At 42.2% G+C, this 18,982-nt stretch overlaps 1 long non-coding RNA gene across 1 annotated transcript in view; it reads right to left on the bottom strand.

Annotated features, from left to right (window-relative positions):
* Positions 1-18,982, bottom strand: part of LOC118917992 (uncharacterized) — a 198,349-nt gene that overhangs the window by 167,328 nt on the left and 12,039 nt on the right. Inside the window, exon 2 of the long non-coding RNA XR_008996665.1 lies at positions 9,853-9,985. This is a non-coding gene — a long non-coding RNA (uncharacterized LOC118917992). The remainder of the gene's footprint in view (positions 1-9,852; positions 9,986-18,982) is intronic.

Raw genomic sequence — 18,982 nt, 5'->3', positions numbered from 1 at the left:
GGCATCCACTAGTTAGAAGCAGTCCAGGGCAGAGAGGGCACTGACCTGAGGTGCACAGGCTTTAAGAATTTGGGGTTTAAATCTTGCCTAGAGCCCTTACAAATTATGTAACATTGGGCAGATCTTGACCTCTAGAGCTCCTGATTTCTCATCTGCAAAATAGGGATAATCTTATCCATCAGATTATTTTCAATAGTGTTTGTAAAACACCAGCAGTGGTTTGGCTCATAAGGGGGTCTGCATTCCCTCCACCGTGCGTGTTACTCAGGGAGACGGTCTCCACACTCTGCCCATCTGTGGCAGGATGTCCCCTCACCAGCACCCCGCTGCTCTCTGCAGATGACCTCTCCTTACCCGCAGAGAGAACGGCGGCAGCCAGAGGCGGCCCCTCAGCCTGCCGCCTCTGCACCTGGCCTGGGCCTTCCCTCCTCCTGACGCCTCTCCTACCAGGGTGGTGGAGCCTCAGCTACGACCCTGGAGACTGGGCAGCACTGATCATCCCCTCTCACTTGAACGGTGAACTTACCCCTTTCTAATCAGCTTTCAGGCCTGCTCAAGTGTCTCGTGTTCTTTTTGTTTTTGTTTTAAAAATATTCTTCCTCTTTTAGACCCACTCCAGGTTCTGCTCTGAATATCAGTCTTCCCTCCCAGCCACATGTCTTGTAAGCCTCGTCTATCTCAACATCTCCAGTTCCTCACTTCCCACTCCTCAACCCTGGCATCTGGCTCCCTTCCCGTCTGTCCCTTGAAAGGGCCCTGCAAGCTTATCTGCTCACTTGCCCTGGCCTCTCAGCCTCTGACACCCTTCACCACTCCCTTCCCTGGGCTCCTGCAACCTGGGGGATCTGAATTTCCCCCTCCCTCTAGGACTGGTCCTGAAATGAGGGCCTTCCTGAGCATTCAGGCCTACACCCTCCTCTCTTCTCTATCCATGTCTGTGAATGACCCTGTCCTTTCATAGCTTCAATTATGTCTGTATGCAGAGGAATGACAAGCTCTAACTTTAGGCCCTCTCTGCAGACCCCTATATCCAACTGCCTATGATACCTCCATTTAAAAAGAGCTAGTTGGAAGGGGAGATAAATCATTAACTTGTCTGAGACATTAGAACAACTTGCTAGGGCTGCCATAACAAATGCCACAAAAGGGATAGCCTAAACACTGCACTTTCTGTCTCACAGCTCTGAGGCCAGAAGTCCAAGATCAAGGCGTCAACGGGTCTGGCTTCTTCTGAGGCCTCTTTGGCTTGCAGACAGCCACCTCTCCCCTGTGTCCTCCTATGCTCTTTCCTCTGGCGTGCATGCCCCTGGTATCTCTTTGTGGGTCTGCATTTCCTTTCCTTAGAAGGACACCAGTCAAGTTGTATTAGGGCCCACCGTAACAGTTTCATTTTAATTTAGTCACTCTGTAAAGGCCCTGTCTCCAATTACAGTCACATTCTGAGATACTGGGGGGTTAGTGCTTCAACATACAAATTTGGGAAGAATGCAATTCAGCCCATAAAAGGCATCTACTTGGTATATCAATTTAAGATTTGTATGTGAGCCCAAAAGGCACTTCCGCATCAACAAGTCCACCATCATCTCCATCCTCACTTCTCAGACCTCATCCTCTGTCCATGGGACCTCCCCAGGATATGGCACCCATTCAGCTCACCACCTCCCATGGTCAATCCATCACAGGCTCTCTTCTCTCCTTCTCTCCATCCCCTCTGAACCAAACGTGGTCCAAGCCATCACCCTCTCTCATCTGGATTATCACAAGAGCCTCCTAATTGGTCTCTCTCCCTACCCAGTCCTTCCCACCTCTGACCCACTCCCATGTGGCAGTGAAAGGGAGCCTTCTCAAATGTAATTGATCATGTGAAAATCCTCCTTAAGCCTTCCAACAGATTCCCACTGCCCTCAGAATGCAGTTCCCACTCTTGAGTGGCCTGCAAGGACTTACTAGGCCCTGCTTACTTCCCTTGTATGGAATTTCTTTCAGTTCTTCAAATGCAGCACTCTTCTATCTGGGGTCTTTGCATGCACTCTTTGCTCTTACTGGGACCCCCCTCCACCTTCCCCCTAGCAAACTTACTTGCTAATCAGTTTTTAGTTTAAACATCACTCCCTCCAGGCTGTCCTCCCTGATCTCCCCCACCAAAAGCTGGGTGGTTCTCCCTTTGTACTGTACTGCATGATTAATGAGGTGTCTCCTCCACTAAAGATCATAAGAATAGAAAATATGTCTGGAACCATGTCTAAAATATAACAGATATTCAATAAATATTGAATGCAAAAATGAGTGAATACGAGCATAGAATATGACAAAAGTAATAAGCTCAGTGACAGAAGACCTGGATTTTTGTCTCGACTCTATCACTAAACAGCTACATGGCAGTGTGGCCAAAATGAAAATCAGTTTGGGCCAGAAGCCCATCTTCAAAGTCTCTCTTAATTCTAAACAACTATAATTCTTCATCTCTGATCCCAGGTAGAATACACTGCACTGCATATCCAAGAAAGAGACCTTTGCCTACTATTGATTCAGACAGAATGCCAATAGCCTAATGGAAGTGTAAGTGGCCCAAGAAAGGCCAGCAGGAGACAGAAGTAATAAAAAAGACTGCTTACTGACACTAAAAGTCTTCTAAATCAAGATGATTAGATAAATCATTCTTGACAACAAACCAAAGAGAAAACAAAGACACTGAATGCAATGACTTTTGGCCTCCCCTCCCCATCTGTGTATCTCTCTCTTCCTCTGTGCCTCTCCTTCCTACACACACTCAAAGATTCTCATTCTCAATAAGAGGTGTGTGGGGTGGGGGGCTCTATGGAGATGATTATAGATCAAGTCCCCAAACTTTCTCTTAGCTTGAAGAGATTGTTATCTGTTTCCAACAAGGAAAACACAATTTGTTTTTAGTAATTAAAGCTCCTTCCTGAATTGCAAGAACCAGCAATAGGGAGAGGCTGGTGCAGAAGTTTAAGAAGTCACATCTAGCAGATCTTTAGTTAATCATGGACAACAGAGGGTCCACGTGCTACAGACCTGAAGAAAACCTGGAAACCTGCCTTTCTCTTGTTTTATTTCTCTTCTTCCATTTGGTTTAGTAAAAACAACTCCTTCTACTGTATGCTTGGTGCTTGCAAACCAAAGATAAATGTGACTGAGGCAGAAATATACATTTATAACAGGAAAGCTTCAGAGGCCTGTCAATGTATCTGCCTTATAGGGAAAGCTGGTTTGGCCACAGATGCGCGAAAGTTATGCAGCAATAAAAATGAGCAAATGTGGAGGAATGGCACTCACTGCGAATGCTGTGGTGCCACTGGCCAGGCATGGTGCAGACTGCTGTGGCTACGAGGGTGAATAAATTAAGAGTCTTGTCCTCAAGGAGGCCAGTCCACTGCAGGGGTTCTCAGCCAGGGTGGCCCACTGAAATTACTACGGAGCTTTAAAAAAAAAAGACACGGATGCCCTGTGTGTGGGAATGTAAACACAATACAACCACAATGGGAAAATATATGGTGGTTCCTCAAAAAGTTAAAATTTGAATTCCCATATGATCCAGCAATTCTATTTCTGGATATTTACCCAAAAGAATTGAAAATAGGTTCACCCTTGTTCATAGCAGCATACAATAGCCAAAAGGTGAGAGCAACCCAAGTGTCTATCCACAATGGATGGATAAACAAAATGTGGTATAAAAATACAAGGCAATATTACTTGGCCTTTAAAAAGAAGGAAATTCTGACACATGGTACAGCATGGATGAACCTTCAGGACATTACATTAAGTGAAATAAACCAGTCACAAGAAAGATAAATACTGGATGATTCTAATTATATGAAGTACTTAAATCAGGCAAATTCGTAGAAGCAGGAAGCAGAATGGTGGTTGCCGGAGGCTGGGGGAAGTTATTGCTCGACGGGAACAGAAGCTCAGCTTTGCAGCATGAAAAGAGCTGTGCAGGTGGACGGCTGGTGATGGTGGCACGACCACGTCCACGTGTTTATGCCACTGAGCTGTACACTGAACAACGGTTAAGGTGGCAAATTTCATGGATATCTTACCACAATATAAAAATAAGTGAGTGATTTAAAAAACAATCACAACATTGCTGCCTGGTTTCCACCCCCTGGGGAGTCTGATTTAACTGGTCTGGAACAGTTTGGATGTGGGATTTTTAATGCCTCCCAGGAGATTCTAATATGCAGCCTAGTTTGAGAACCAATGCTGTAGACTGTAAACTACCACTGGTCTGGAGTTAGAATACCTGGGTTCTTCATCATTGAAAGCCTCATGAGTGCTTTAACTTTGCAGAGCCTCACTTTACCCCTTTATGTATAAATTTTCATGACAAACCCACCTCCTGGTTGTGGTATAAACACTCATTTAAGTTAAGCTACATGAAAGATTTTATATTTTAACAATCTTAAGGTATAAATAGTTGAAAGAAAATAACAAGCATAGAGATTATATGCTTTTCTCACTGACATCTAGATGCCTTTATTCTACCCTGAAAGTGAAAGGCATCCCTCCTCCCCTCCCTCAAAAGTCTCACAGGACCTTGTTAGCATCTTTATTGTAGCACCAACCCTTTAGCCAGGTGACCTGTGTATATGTCTGCTACCCCACAGATCTTGGTTCCAAAAGGCAGCCCCTGACTGATTCATTATCGCAGTTCTCACCATGCCTAACACACAGTGGGCATTCAATAAACTTTTGTGAAACTGGGCTGAATTGCATTGCTTAACAGCATGTAAACCTGAGTCATTCAGTGCATTTCAAACAACATGTCCCTGTCACCAGCAGATCATTACACCAAAAACAAGCTTTACTTCCATAAATAATAAGTATATATACAGAGCAAGACTGGTGGTCCACAGGACAAACAGATGCTGTGATAAGTAAGTGGGATCACAATCCAAACAGAGGTCCTACTGTTCCTGACACCCAAGCTACTCAACCATACATATTCTTCTATTTTGATACAAATATTGGTGCCTTTATTATAAAATTGAAGGGTTAGCTAACATGAGCCCAAAATAATAACATGTTTTTATAAAATTTAAAGGTATTTTTCCTTGGATTTTTAGGAGATTATTAAAGCAATGAGCTGGGTCAACCTTCCCAACACACAAGACCAGCCACTGCTGCAATGTAAGGCAAGAAAGACAAATTCATGGCTCCTTCCCAATATGTAGGTACCCCTCTTTTAATCAGGGCATTGGTTCAAAGTAGTTCAGCAAGGGCTAACCTTGACATATAATATACAAAGGTATTGTGTAATCAGTCTCATTTGGCCTTCCATAAACTCCAGCCAAGGAAATTAATTTGAGAAGGGATGGGGGGAAAGAAAATTACCATTTTTTTTTGAGTGTTTGTTATCTCCTAGGCCTTTTATTTTCTCATTATATTCTCATAACAACTAAATCAGATGGTAATGTGTTCAGTTGCAAATAAGAGAAACACTAACTTAAGCAAATAGGATGTGTTTTTCTCACATACAAATGTCTGGAGGTAGGAGTTGCTGGCACTTGCTCTAGGACTCTCCTGACCTTTCCTTTCTGTCTATTGCCTCTTAGTCACAAGATGGGAGCTGTTTCCAGACATCACAGCCATGTTCCCCAGGCAAGAAGAAGGGAGAAGGGCCATGCCCACTGCCTGTGTTCCCCTTTCCCTTTTTTAATCAAGAAAGCAAATGCTTTCCCAGAAAGGCACTCCCACTGACTACTGCTTATGTCTGTCTTAGGCTGAGTTCTCTAGAACCTGTAATAAGGATTCTCATGTGAATGACTGATGGTGGGAGTGTTTTGAGTAAAACTTTAAAGGAAGTAAAGAAAGCAGCATAGGGCAGAAGGAAGAACTAGGCACAGGTGTGGTTTCTGCTGACATCTCACCTCAGCCTGATCCCACCACAGAGCCATCCCACAACGAGGCAAGGACTTCTGGCTTTCGAATCGCTATGTTAGCCCGTAAGTGGCTGCACGCCACCAGAGTGTGTCAGTCATTTCCAAACAAGGACACTCCCTGAGGCTGGGGGTCACAGCAGCGGGGGGCTAGGTACACCATCCCAGTAAAGGAGAGCCAGATGGGCCACCAACAGCATCTTCCACAATCTTATGATCCCAAACTAGGTCACGTGGCTGCCTCTAGATACAATGGATGTTTAGAAAGTATATATTTGGTTTTTTAGTCTCTATAGTGAGATGTGATTGACTCTCAGGGGCCAATCAGCAGTGTCTCCAAAACAGCTCCTGCCATAGGCTTCTTATTTGTTAGAGGGAAAACTTTTTTCCTACTCTTGATATTTCCTCCCAGATAAAAGGAATCCCACTAGAACAGAAGTTCTCACACTTTTTGGTCATGGGACCCCTTTAAATTCAGAAAAGTTATTGAGGATTCCTAAAAGTTTTTGTTTATCTGGATTATATCTATGACTATTTACTACATTAGAAGTTAAAGCTGATAAATTTTTAAATATTTAAGTATTAATTCACTTAAAATAACAATAATAAATGCATTAAAGAGTAATATAACTACTTTGTTTTGTGAAAAATAATTATTTTCCAAAATTAAAAAAATTATGAGTGTAACTGATATATATTTTTACAATTGGATATTACAGTTGGATTCTCACAGCTACTTGGGCATTTGATTTGTTTTGCAATATGTCATTTGGGCTGAAGATATACAGTTGGAAAATGGAGGAATATTTTAATATTTTCAGATAATTGTAGATATTGTGCTTTGACACTACACCAAAATTCAACAAGCAGTAGTTCCTTAAAGGTTAACTGCTATGTGGAACCCAAAACCATATCAGTGAACTTTTCAAACTTTTGTTACATTAAAATTCTCTAACCTATCTCACAGTTTGGATGGATCTTTCAACACCATGCGTTGAATATTTAGGAAGTTTTGGTTCACTGAGTCAAGCAGATCTTCCGCATGTTGCCTCATTTCATTATACAGTATCCAAAACCACATTCATTAATACCACAACCAATATCATCAGAAAAGACTTTAAGCATTTTGGACAGATGTCAAGCCCATGGTGGTAGATACAATTTTTTTAAACTCTCATTCTTGCTCATAAGCACTAATTTTATCAGCAACAAATGCTGCCAGTTACCTTGAAGTGGCGGTCACTTCATCAGAGATGTTTGCCAAATGTCTGAGTTCAATAATCATAGTTTGTCAGTAATGACTGGCAAGTAAAATGGCATTTCTAGTGGGAAAAAATCTAGCTCAGCTCACAACTCAAATAACAGCACAAGTGCTTTTCCTCAGATACTACTGTATTCCAGAATGCAGCAGAAATGTACTCAGTGGTTAGTGTAATTAAATGAACAATGTTCATCAGAGACGTTCTTAAATAAAATTCTTTTTTCTTGCTTTTCCCCCAAGTGTGTGGCAAGAAAGAACACTAGGAACAGTGGTACAGGTTTTCTTCTCTGCCCTGATGCGTGCTAGGGCACAAAGCAGCTTCACCCACCTTCGGGTTTGCACCACGACTGCAAATGGCAACACAGTGAAAAGAGGCAGATACCATCTCAGCATTGTTATGAAAATATTTGTGACCTTGGTGAGCCCCTGAGAGGGTCTGGGGGATCCCCAGTGTTCTGAGGACTGTACTTTAAGAGCCTCTGCACTAGAATGTGCTACGAGGTTCACTTCGGCTTCCTTCCTGCCATTGACTTCCAGAGAGAAAGGGGAGGCTGAACTCTGCATGTCCAGCTCCTTCTCGGTCTCAACAATCAGAATTCATTTTTCCTCCCCTTCGTATAAGTGAATTAATATTGAAAATATGCTGAGTTTATTACCATTTACAAAAATGCTTACAAAAATTACTCACTCAATTTACCTGTTTAGGGAACATGCTGCTTACAGCAGTGACCCTGAACAAAGCGGGTCACTTGACATCTGACACAATCTTAGACAATTGGATGTTCTTTCCTATGTATCTGACACAGGTCTGGTTGAGGCCTGCCATCAAACAGTAGATGTTTGTGTTAGAGTTGCATAACCAATATGTCTGGGGAAGTTGTCCCTCCTGCAACAGAGAGAAGGTCTTCCCTGGGGCAGGTGCTTTCCTGGCATATTGCTCCCATCTCTGGAATCAGCAGCAGAATTTGATTTTGACTATCCAGCCCCTTGGCAGGCAGTCACAGTGGGACTGTGAATCAAAATGCATTTCCTTCCACTCACTTCCTTGAATTAGAGTACTATTACAAAATCCAACATTCTTCCCAAGAATTCAAACTTTGAGCTGAGTGACTCTGAGGCTGAAAATGGTCAGTGACACTAAAAAAAGCAGTCCCCAAGAGACTGTCTGGTGGCTCTTGCCACCTGATTCCTAGTTCTGTAGCTCACCCATTTTTATTCCTGTTCTCTTAGCTACCCCATATCCTTCCAATAAACTCCTTTTGCTAAATCAGCCAAATTCTGCTTCTTTGGTTTGCACCAAATGACACTAATTGATATCACCCCAAAGACAAATTGCAAGCTCTACCGTAGGAAGCATAAACCACTTACAACTCCCCGAATCACAGTTTTCCAGGCTTGAAAATGTTAAGATCCACCAGGCGACCATTATATTTCACTGAGGCCTGGGATCTGGGACTTGCGCATACTTTCACAGCTGCTGCATTCCTTTCCATACCACCTACTGTCACACCACCATGGGAAGTCTTTCCACAGACATTTCCTAGGGAAGCTATGATATTCCCTGAACCCCTGAGACATATCCTTTTAATTATTACTTAATAGAGGAAACATTCTTTGCTGGATTTTTTTATATCATGCTTTTAGCACAGAATATGCTGGGAAAATGGGAATTTATGCCTATGGTGCCATGGCCACCTGAAGTCACAAAAAATCTACTAGAGTATTTTTAAATATCATGGGAAGCAGAAGCCAGAAAAGTCTAAAACATGACACTCTTGTGGAATTTGCTATTATCCTGATTGCCCTGGCCAGTCTCTGTATAGGTGATGATGTCTGTTGATTCTCCACAGTCATCATTATCAAGCTTCTTACCACTGAACGGAGTTTGATGTAGTAGGGATTGGATGCCCACCACACAGCATTCAGGTGAATACTTATGTGCTGGTGTCACAAACTCAGATGGCTAGGGGATCAAGGAGGCAGCAAAACTGAACAGAGCAGACTGGTGAGGACAGTGACCAATGGAAGAGCTTACGCCTCATTTCAAGGAAGGAGGCTGACATTCCAGTCCTGGGAGGCTGCCCTAAAAAGGAATTTATGAGCTTTGTAGCCATAGGCAAGCCTTGTTTCTTTACTGCATTTCACTTTTCACATCATGACGTGAGGACAGAAATAGAGTTGTTTTGAAGTTCAAACGACATGGGAGTATTGAAATATGCTCTGTAAAATTTTGAAAAGGAGGGGTTACGATAAACTGTCTAGTCCCACATTTAACAGCTAAGTTTACATGCCCTCAATGTAATTATTTCGTAGTGCAGAGATGAAAGTGCCATGAAATTTTGCTCTTTAAATAGAGGACATTGATGGGTAATAAAGAAATTAAGAAAGTCAAGTGTAAGGGTATTCACATGCAGGCAGGGAGGCTGAGAGCAAAGTCTTTGATAACCAACGGCAGGATTAAAATAACGGCCCCATGGCAATGCCTGTGTTTTAGACCTACTGTGGTAGCTGCTTACAGTTTCTGAAGCAGTGTATTAATCTAACAAGTATAATTATTATTATATGATCAAGTATAAATATATATTTACATATACTGTATTAATTATATATAATTAATACAGTATATACATTTTTATATTAAATATATATATAATAACTTCCTTCAAATGTGACATTACTAACTATACTTACAATGAATTGACATCTGGAAATGCAGCCAGTTCATAGCTATCAAAGAAGGGAAGACTGTATTTCTTCTGGGCAAGCTACCCTGGTTATGCTCAGTCTTGAGAGTAAGCAGAATGATGGAGGGTATGCCAAAAACCTAAGAGAAAAAAAATCACCAAAAAAAAATTTTTTTAAGGATTTGTATCTAAAAATTCTCATCACAAGAAAAAAAATTGTAACTATGTGTGGTGATGGATGTTAGCTAGACATACTGTGGAGATCATTTCATGGTATATACAAATATCAACCATTATGCCTGAAATTAATATAATGTTAGATGTCAATTTTATCTCAATTTTTCAAAAGGGGTTTGTGGGCAACCATTGGTAACGATTGGTACAAAGGGTATCTGAAAAGAATTAACACAATACTGCATTTATTCAATTAAATGCCAGTTGTATTTACATGCCTTGTTAAAGACCTCTCATTCAACAGTCACCATTAACCCTACCAAGGAGGTAAAAAAAAAAACACAAAAACACTCATTTGCACTTATGAGAAAAATAAGGTTCAGACATCTTAAATACCTACCCAATGCTACATAGCCAGAAAGTGGTTTTGCTGAAACTTGTCCCCAGGTGTGTCTAAAATCCTTGTTTTTTCCATGAAAAACCAATAGCCTAAATGTCCATGTTGCACAGATAGATGTTTTGCTCAGCCTATAACGCTTTAAAAAGGTTGTATTCATTACAAACATTCAATATTCAAGAGTCATCACAGAAAAATCTGGATTTCTAGCTGTCAGGGAAGACAAAATATTGCACAATCTAGCAAATCTGCATGTGCTGGAATATCTGGCAACCTTGGATGTCCAGGGCCATTGGCATTGTGCACTGGGGCAGGTTGGTGGCTCTCCGTCTTTGAAGGGGCCAGGCATGCCGCATCATATCCTACTGACTTATATCAGCCAGCTCGCTGACTCCCCTTGCCTGGCCCTTGTGAACATTGCAGTTTGTCCCTCCCCTCTTCTGCCCAGCATGTGTTTTCATTCCAAAGGGAAGCTGATACATTCTCCTCTAGCATCCCTGGGCAGGAAGTCCAGGGAGCACTGTGAAACACACACTGTCAAAGTCCCGCTGATTGCCTGTGAGGTTCATTTGAATTGTGTGCCAGTGGCAATGGTGAGGATTTGAATGCTACTTTAATCAAGGTATATGGAACCATCATGTTCTTCCCTCTGCTTCCTGACCAGAAAGGCATGTGCGTCTTTGTTTAGACATTAGTAATGTAAGTATCCATTTCACTCCAGGTCTCATGAGAGGAGGTACAGAACTTAACTGATAAGACACATGACTCTTGAGTTTGAAGCAAAACCCTTGCTTGCTTGAAAAAAAACACCCTGTTCCTTACCAACCACAAATTGTACAAATAAATGAAGTCACCTTAAAGGATATCTAATATCCCAAGTTTAAGTCTTAGAGTACCAAGAATCATTTTAATCTACATAGGTCAATGGGCTTACAGGTAAAATTAAATAACTAAAAATTATATACACATATACACACACATTGTCAAGTGAAATAACTCACTAGTAAGTGGTTTTGCCCTGTGTCCTGGAAAAAGTCTTCCTTGACTAATCCAGTCTCTCATACTATTTCCTCTGAGCAGTCAAGTATTCAGTCTATATTATGTTATTTTATACTTGCTGAATTATTAGTTCTTAGAATCGAATTGTAAAATTTAAATGCTGAAGGAAAGTTACAAGATTATTCAATCCAAGCCTTTCATTTTATAGATGAAGAAACTGAAACCCAGAAAATTTAAATGATTTGCTAAAGTTCACAGAGATAGCTGATAAAGGGCACACAAAACCTGGTGCCATGGTCTATACACCCCAACATACACCCATTTATTACACACCCTCTCAAGCACACTCTGAAAATGGTGTGGCCTGGTTATGATGTCTACAGTTCATTTTTAAATACTTCAGCTCAGATGGTGTGATATAAATGTGTGTGTTTGTCAGTCTCAATGCACACTGTAGGGACAATTGCTTGCCCTAATCAAGAATTCACAGCTAGCATTTAATCAAAATGCCACATACCAGAGAGGAATATCACAAGGCTTAGCTACCTTCAATCAACACCAAAGGCTTTGCTAATTACAATAATTGCTATTCATAGCCTTTCCTTGGTGAAATTAGTGACACATTTATTAGCATAATGGATACTATAAATGAACTACCATTGGTAAAATTGGTGCTGTTCAAGATAAAATGTTTTTAGAGATGCTCCTTACCTTTTCACAATCAAGGTGAACCCTTCACCTTTTTCCATAAGGATGACACTCAGGTCTAGAATCAGAAATAGCCCTGTGTCCAGCCCTGCTTTCAGAGAATTCTAGTTGGCTGATCCCACTATATGGGTAACTGAATCCTGTCTCTAGCTGAATTATCTGTGTCCCTTCATACAAGATGTGGTTAGAGCAACTAAAGAGAAGAGCTGGGACTTGCTACAATTACAGAAGACATTGTGTGAACTGTACCCGAGCCTACTTACTAATGCATATTTATTACATGGGTGTCCATATGTGTGCAGAATTTCACTGAAGACAGCTTTGAATATAAACTACTTATAGTGAGATTGTTAGGAAGTATCCACTGTCACTTACCTCTGAGACCGGTGGCTACTGACACTTTCCAGAAAGAGTCTAACAGCTGTGAATGACTATTAAGAGTCAAATTGTATCCTTGAAAAATTCAGATGTTGAAGTCCTAACCCCCCGGGACTTCCGAATGTGACCTTATTTGGAGACAGGATCTTCACAGAGGTAATCAAGTTAAAAATAAAATCATTAGGATGGGCTCTAATCCAATATGACTGGTATCCTTATAAAAAACGGACATTTGGAAACAGATACAGACATAGGAAGAATCCATGTTAAATGAAGGCAGAGATCAGGGTGATGTGTCTATAAACCAGGGAACACAAAGATTGTCAGCAAACCACTAGAAGCCTGGGCAAGGAACACCTTCTGTCTTATAGCTCTCAGAAGGAACCAGCCCTGCTGGTACCCTGACTTAGACTTCTAGCCTCTAGAACCAACTGCAACACTGTTGTTTAAGTCACCCTGTGTGTTACTTTTTACAGCAGCTTTAGCAAACTAATATAGTAGCAGAATAGGCTTAGGTCTATTTGTAACAAGTCTTCAATAATTGTTTGGACTGTTAAGTCCAGTTTCACAAGGGTTACAAATAGCTACTAATTCCAAAAATATCTAATTGCATTGAAAGCTACTCATGCTTAAAAAGCTACCCAACAGAGGATTCAAGATGGCTGCGTGAGAGGTGAGATAGAGAACTCCTGCCAAAATCACAAATAGTATGAAAATATAGTTAATTAATACAACTAACCCTAAAACATCAACAAGAAAGAAGGCTGAAACAGACTGCATACAGACCTTAATGAACAGAGCAGATCTCACGAAACAGGGTAAGGTACGAAAGCCTTAATCTGGCAGGACCCGAGCCCTTACCCCACCCCAGCTCGCGGGCGGGAGGAAGAGAAACTGAGCAGGGAGTGGGTGGAAGCCTGGGACTGCTGAAAACCTAGCCCTGGAGATCTGCTTTGGGAGCAGAAACCTATATTGTGTGGTGCTCTGGACGTTGGGGAACTCAAACAGGTGGAGTGCTTAAGAGACTGAGATTCCGGCCGCTAGACTGAGATTCCGGCCGCTTGTGGAGGAGAGGATCCACACCCGGCGGCTCTGTGTCAGAGGAAAGAAAGGCAGGTGGTCTGAGAGGCTTCCTAGTAGCAAGGGGGCTGTTAAAGGGGTGGGGTTCGCATGGAGCTTGCTGCGGTGGGAGGGGAGAGCTGGACAAGGTTGTCTGGGTGCACTCTGCCCAGCTGGTTGGGAACTTTGAGGACCTTAAGGTGCCCCATCCCCCTGGCTGGCTACTCAGGTCCGAGGCCCCCCTCCCCCACTGTGACAGGCAGCCTGCTGCGCCTTCCTCCTAGCCTGCCGGCACCGGATCACAAACCAGCAGTCACTGTGCTGGCATCAGGCCAGCGAGAGGGAGGCCCCGCCTACAAAAGCTAGAGACGCAAAGCAGAGAGGCTGACACCTGTGTGCTTGGCCCACTGGCTCTGACACTGGAGACAGACACCACAGATGGTAATCAGGAAACAGATCTTTCCTCCCCCCAGGTACCCGCTCAGCTCCCCTATGACACCCAACCTCACTCTAGGGGCTGAGCAGCTCCAGAGACTGGAGCTTCTGGGCACTAGTGAGCACCACACAGGAATATGAAACATCAAAAGAACATGGTTCAGACCAAAATCTCACAACCTCAGAAAAAGGACCAAATGAAACTGAACTCACCAATCTTCCTGAAAGAGAGCTCAAAATAAAAATTATAAACATGCTTATGTAGGTACAGAAAAATATTCAAGAACTCAGGAACAAATTTAAGTCAGAGATTCAATCATTAAGAAATTCCATATCTGAAATGAAACATACAATAGAGGGATTTAAAAGCAGATTAGATGTAGTAGAAGAGACAGAAAATAGAATAGAAATTAGAGAAGAGGAATACAAAAAAGCTGAGGCACAGAGAGAAAAAAGAAATCCTAAGAATGAAAGAATATTGAGAGACTGTGTCACCAATCCAAACAGAACAATATTCACATTACAGGGGTACCAGAAGAAGAAGAGAGATAAAAATGGACAGAAAGTGTCATTGAGGAGGTAATTGCTGAAAACTTCCCCAATCTGGGGTAGGAGATAATCTCTCAAGCATGGAGGTACACAAATCTCCCAACATAAGGGACCCAAGGAAGACAACATCAAGACATATAATAATTAAAATGGCAAAGATGAGGAGGGGCGGAAGATGGCGGCGTGAGTAGAGCAGCGGAAATCTCCTCCCAAAACAACATATATCTATGAAAATATAACAAAGACAACCCTTCCTAGAATAAAGACCAGAGGACACAGGACAATATCCAGACCACATCCACACCTGAGAGAACCCAGCGCCTCGCGAAGGGGGTAAGATACAAGCCCCGGCCCCGCGGGAGCCGAGCGCCCCTCCCCCCAGCTCCCGGCGGGAGAAGAGCAGGCAGAGCGGGAGGGAGACGGAGCCCAGGGCTGCCGAACACCCAGCCCCAGCCATCCGGGCCAGAGTGTAGGGCCCTCGATACTGGGAAAACAGGGCAGCAAGAACAGTGAGCAGGCACTGGAGGCTGGGCGACAGAGGACATAAGAAAAGCGCGCGACCATTTTTTTTTTTTTGCTTTTTTGCTGCTTTGTTTTGGCGAGCGCTGTTTGGAAGTCTTAAAGGGACAGGGACCCCAATATTAGGGAAACAGGGCAGAAAGACCGGTGAGCAGAGGCCTGAGGCTGGCACCGGAGAATAAAGAAAAACGAACGACCACCTTTTTTTTTTTTAAAAAAAAAATTTTTTTTTTTTTTAATTAAAAAAATTTTTTTTTCTTGTTTTTTTTTGTGGTCGTTGTTTTGTTTTGGCGGGTGCTTTTTGGAACCCTTAAAGGGGCAGGGCGGGCCACTTAATCCAGAGGTAGGGAATCCGGGACCTCTGGGCACCCTAACCCCTGGGCTGCAGGGAGCAGGGAGGCCCCTTACGGAGATAAATAGCCTCCCAGCAGCTCCTGCTCCAACGCGACTCCACCATTTTGGAGTAGCTGCCCGAGCCAGGCCACGCCCACAGCAACAGCGGAGATTAACTCCATAGCAGCCGGGCAGGAAGCAGAAACCCTGTCTGCGCGCAGCTGCGCAGGACAAGCCACTAGAGGCCGCTGTTCTCCCAGGAGAGGAGGGCCACAAACCAACAAGAAAGGAAGTCCTTCCAGCCGTCACTCGTCCCAGTTCTGCAGACTATTCCTATCACCATGAAAAGGCAAAGCTACAGGCAGACAAAGATCACAGAGACAACACCAGAGAAGGAGACAGACCTAACCAGTCTTCCTGACAAAGAATTCAAAATAAGAATCATAAACATGCTGACAGAGATGCAGAGAAATACGCAAGAAAAATGGGATGAAGTCCGGAAAGAGATCACAGATGCCAGAAAGGAGATTGCAGAAATGAAACAAACTCTGGAAGGGTTTATAAGCAGAATGGATAGAATGCAAGAGGCCATTGATGGAATTGAAATCAGAGAACAGGAACGCATGGAAGCTGACATAGAGAGAGACAAAAGGATCTCCAGGAATGAAACAATATTAAGAGAACTGTGTGACCAATCTAAAAGGAGCAATATCCGTATTATAGGGGTCCCAGAAGAAGAAGAGAGAGGCAAAGAGATGGAAAGTATCTTAGAAGAAATAATTGCTGAAAACTTCCCCACACTGGGGGAGGAAGTAATCAAACAGACCACGGAAATACACAGAACCCCCAACAGAAAGGATCCAAGAAGGGCAACACCAAGACACATAATAATTAAAATGGCAAAGATCAAGGACAAGGAAAGAGTGTTAAAGGCAGCTAGAGAGAAAAAGGTCACCTATAAAGGGAAACCCATCAGGCTAACGTCAGATTTCTCAACAGAAACCCTACAGGCCAGAAGAGAATGGCATGATATATTTAATACAATGAAACAGAAGGGCCTTGAACCAAGGATACTGTATCCAGCACGACTATCATTCAAATATGACGGTGGGATTAAACAATTCCCAGACAAACAAAAGCTGAGGGAATTTGCTTTCCACAAACCACCTCTACAGAACATCTTACAGGGACTGCTCTAGATGGGAGCACTCCTAGAAGGAGCACAGCACAAAACACCCAACATATGAAGAATCGAGGAGGAGGAACAAGAAGGGAGAGAAGAAAAGAATCTCCAGACAGTGTATATAACAGCTCAATAAGCGAGCTAAGTTAGGCAGTAAGATACTAAAGAGGCTAACCTTGAACCTTTGGTAACCACGAATTTAAAGCCTGCAATGGCAATAAGTACATATCTTTCAATAGTCACCCTAAATGTTAATGGGTTGAATGCACCAATCAAAAGACACAGAGTAACAGAATGGATAAAAAAGCAAGACCCATCTATATGCTGCTTACAAGAAACTCACCTCAAACCCAAAGACATGTACAGACTAAAAGTCAAGGGATGGAAAAACATATTTCAAGCAAACAACAGTGAGAAGAAAGCAGGGGTTGCAGTACTAATATCAGACAAAATAGACTTCAAAACAAAGAAAGTAACAAGAGATAAAGAAGGACACTACATAATGATAAAGGGCTCAGTCAAACAAGAGGATATAACCATTCTAAATATATATGCACCCAACACAGGAGCACCAGCATATGTGAAACAAATACTAACAGAACTAAAGGGGGATATAGACTGCAATGCATTCATTCTAGGAGACTTCAACACACCACTCACCCCAAAGGATAGATCCACTGGGCAGAAAATAAGTAAGGACACGGAAGCACTGAAAAACACAGTAGAGCAGATGGACCTAATAGACATCTATAGAACTCTACATCCAAAAGCAGCGGGATATACATTCTTCTCAAGTGCACATGGAACATTCTCCAGAATAGACCACATACTAGGCCACAAAAAGAGCCTCAGAAAATTCCAAAAGATTGAAATCCTACCAACCAACTTTTCAGACCACAAAGGCATTAAACTAGAAATAAACTGTACAAAGAAAGCAAAGAGGCTCACGAACACATGGAGGCTTAACAACATGCTCCTAAATAATCAATGGATCAATGACCAAATCAAAATGGAGATCCAGCAATATATGGAAACAAATGACAACAACAACACTAAGCCCCAACTTCTGTGGGACACAGCAAAAGCAGTCTTAAGAGGAAAGTATATAGCAATCCAAGCATATTTAAAAAAGGAAGAGCAATCCCAAATGAATGGTCTAATGTCACAATTATCGAAATTGGAAAAAGAAGAACAGATGAGGCCTAAGGTCAGCAGAAGGAGGGACATAATAAAGATCAGAGAAGAAATAAATAAAATTGAGAAGAATAAAACAATAGCAAAAATCAATGAAACCAAGAGCTGGTTCTTCGAGAAAATAAACAAAATAGATAAGCCTCTAGCCAGACTTATTAAGAAGAAAAGAGAGTCAACACAAATCAACAGTATCAGAAACGAGAAAGGAAAAATCACGACGGACCCCACGGAAATGCAAAGAATTATTGGAGAATACTATGAAAACCTATATGCTAACAAGCTGGGAAACCTAGGAGAAATGGACAACTTCCTAGAAAAATATAATCTTCCAAGATTGACCCAGGAAGAAACAGAAAATCTAAACAGACCAATTACCAGCAATGAAATTGAAGAGGTAATCAAAAAACTACCAAAGAACAAAACCCCCGGGCCAGATGGATTTACCTCGGAATTTTATCAGACATACAGGGAAGACATAATACCCATTCTCCTTAAAGTCTTCCAAAAAATAGAGGAGGAGGGGATACTCCCAAACTCATTCTATGAAGCTAACATCACCCTAATAGCAAAACCAGGCAAAGACCCCACCAAAAAAGAAAACTACAGACCAATATCCCTGATGAACGTAGATGCAAAAATACTCAACAAAATATTAGCAAACCGAATTCAAAAATACATCAAAAGGATCATACACCATGACCAAGTGGGATTCATTCCAGGGATGCAAGGATGGTACAACATTCGAAAGTCCATCAACATCATCCACCACATCAACAAAAAGAAAGACAAAAACCACATGATCATCTCAATAGATGCTGAAAAAGCATTTGACAAAGTTCAACATCCATTCATGTTAAAAACTCTCAGCAAAATGGGAATAGAGGGCAAGTACCTCAACATAATAAAGGCCATCTATGATAAACCCACAGCCAACATTATATTGAACAGCGAGAAGCTGAAAGCATTTCCTCTGAGATCGGGAACTAGACAGGGATGCCCACTCTCTCCACTGTTATTTAACATAGTACTGGAGGTCCTAGCCACGGCAATCAGACAAAATAAAGAAATACAAGGAATCCAGATTGGTAAAGAAGAAGTTAAACTGTCACTATTTGCAGATGACATGATACTGTACATAAAAAACCCTAAAGACTCCACCCCAAAACTACTAGAACTGATATCGGAATACAGCAAAGTTGCAGGATACAA

The sequence above is a fragment of the Manis pentadactyla genome, chromosome 1, assembly GCF_030020395.1.
Source record: "Manis pentadactyla isolate mManPen7 chromosome 1, mManPen7.hap1, whole genome shotgun sequence".
In the NCBI taxonomy this organism is placed as follows: domain Eukaryota; kingdom Metazoa; phylum Chordata; class Mammalia; order Pholidota; family Manidae; genus Manis; species Manis pentadactyla.
Note: the sequence above shows the minus strand (reverse complement) of the source record. Positions and strands in the feature narration are given on the sequence as shown.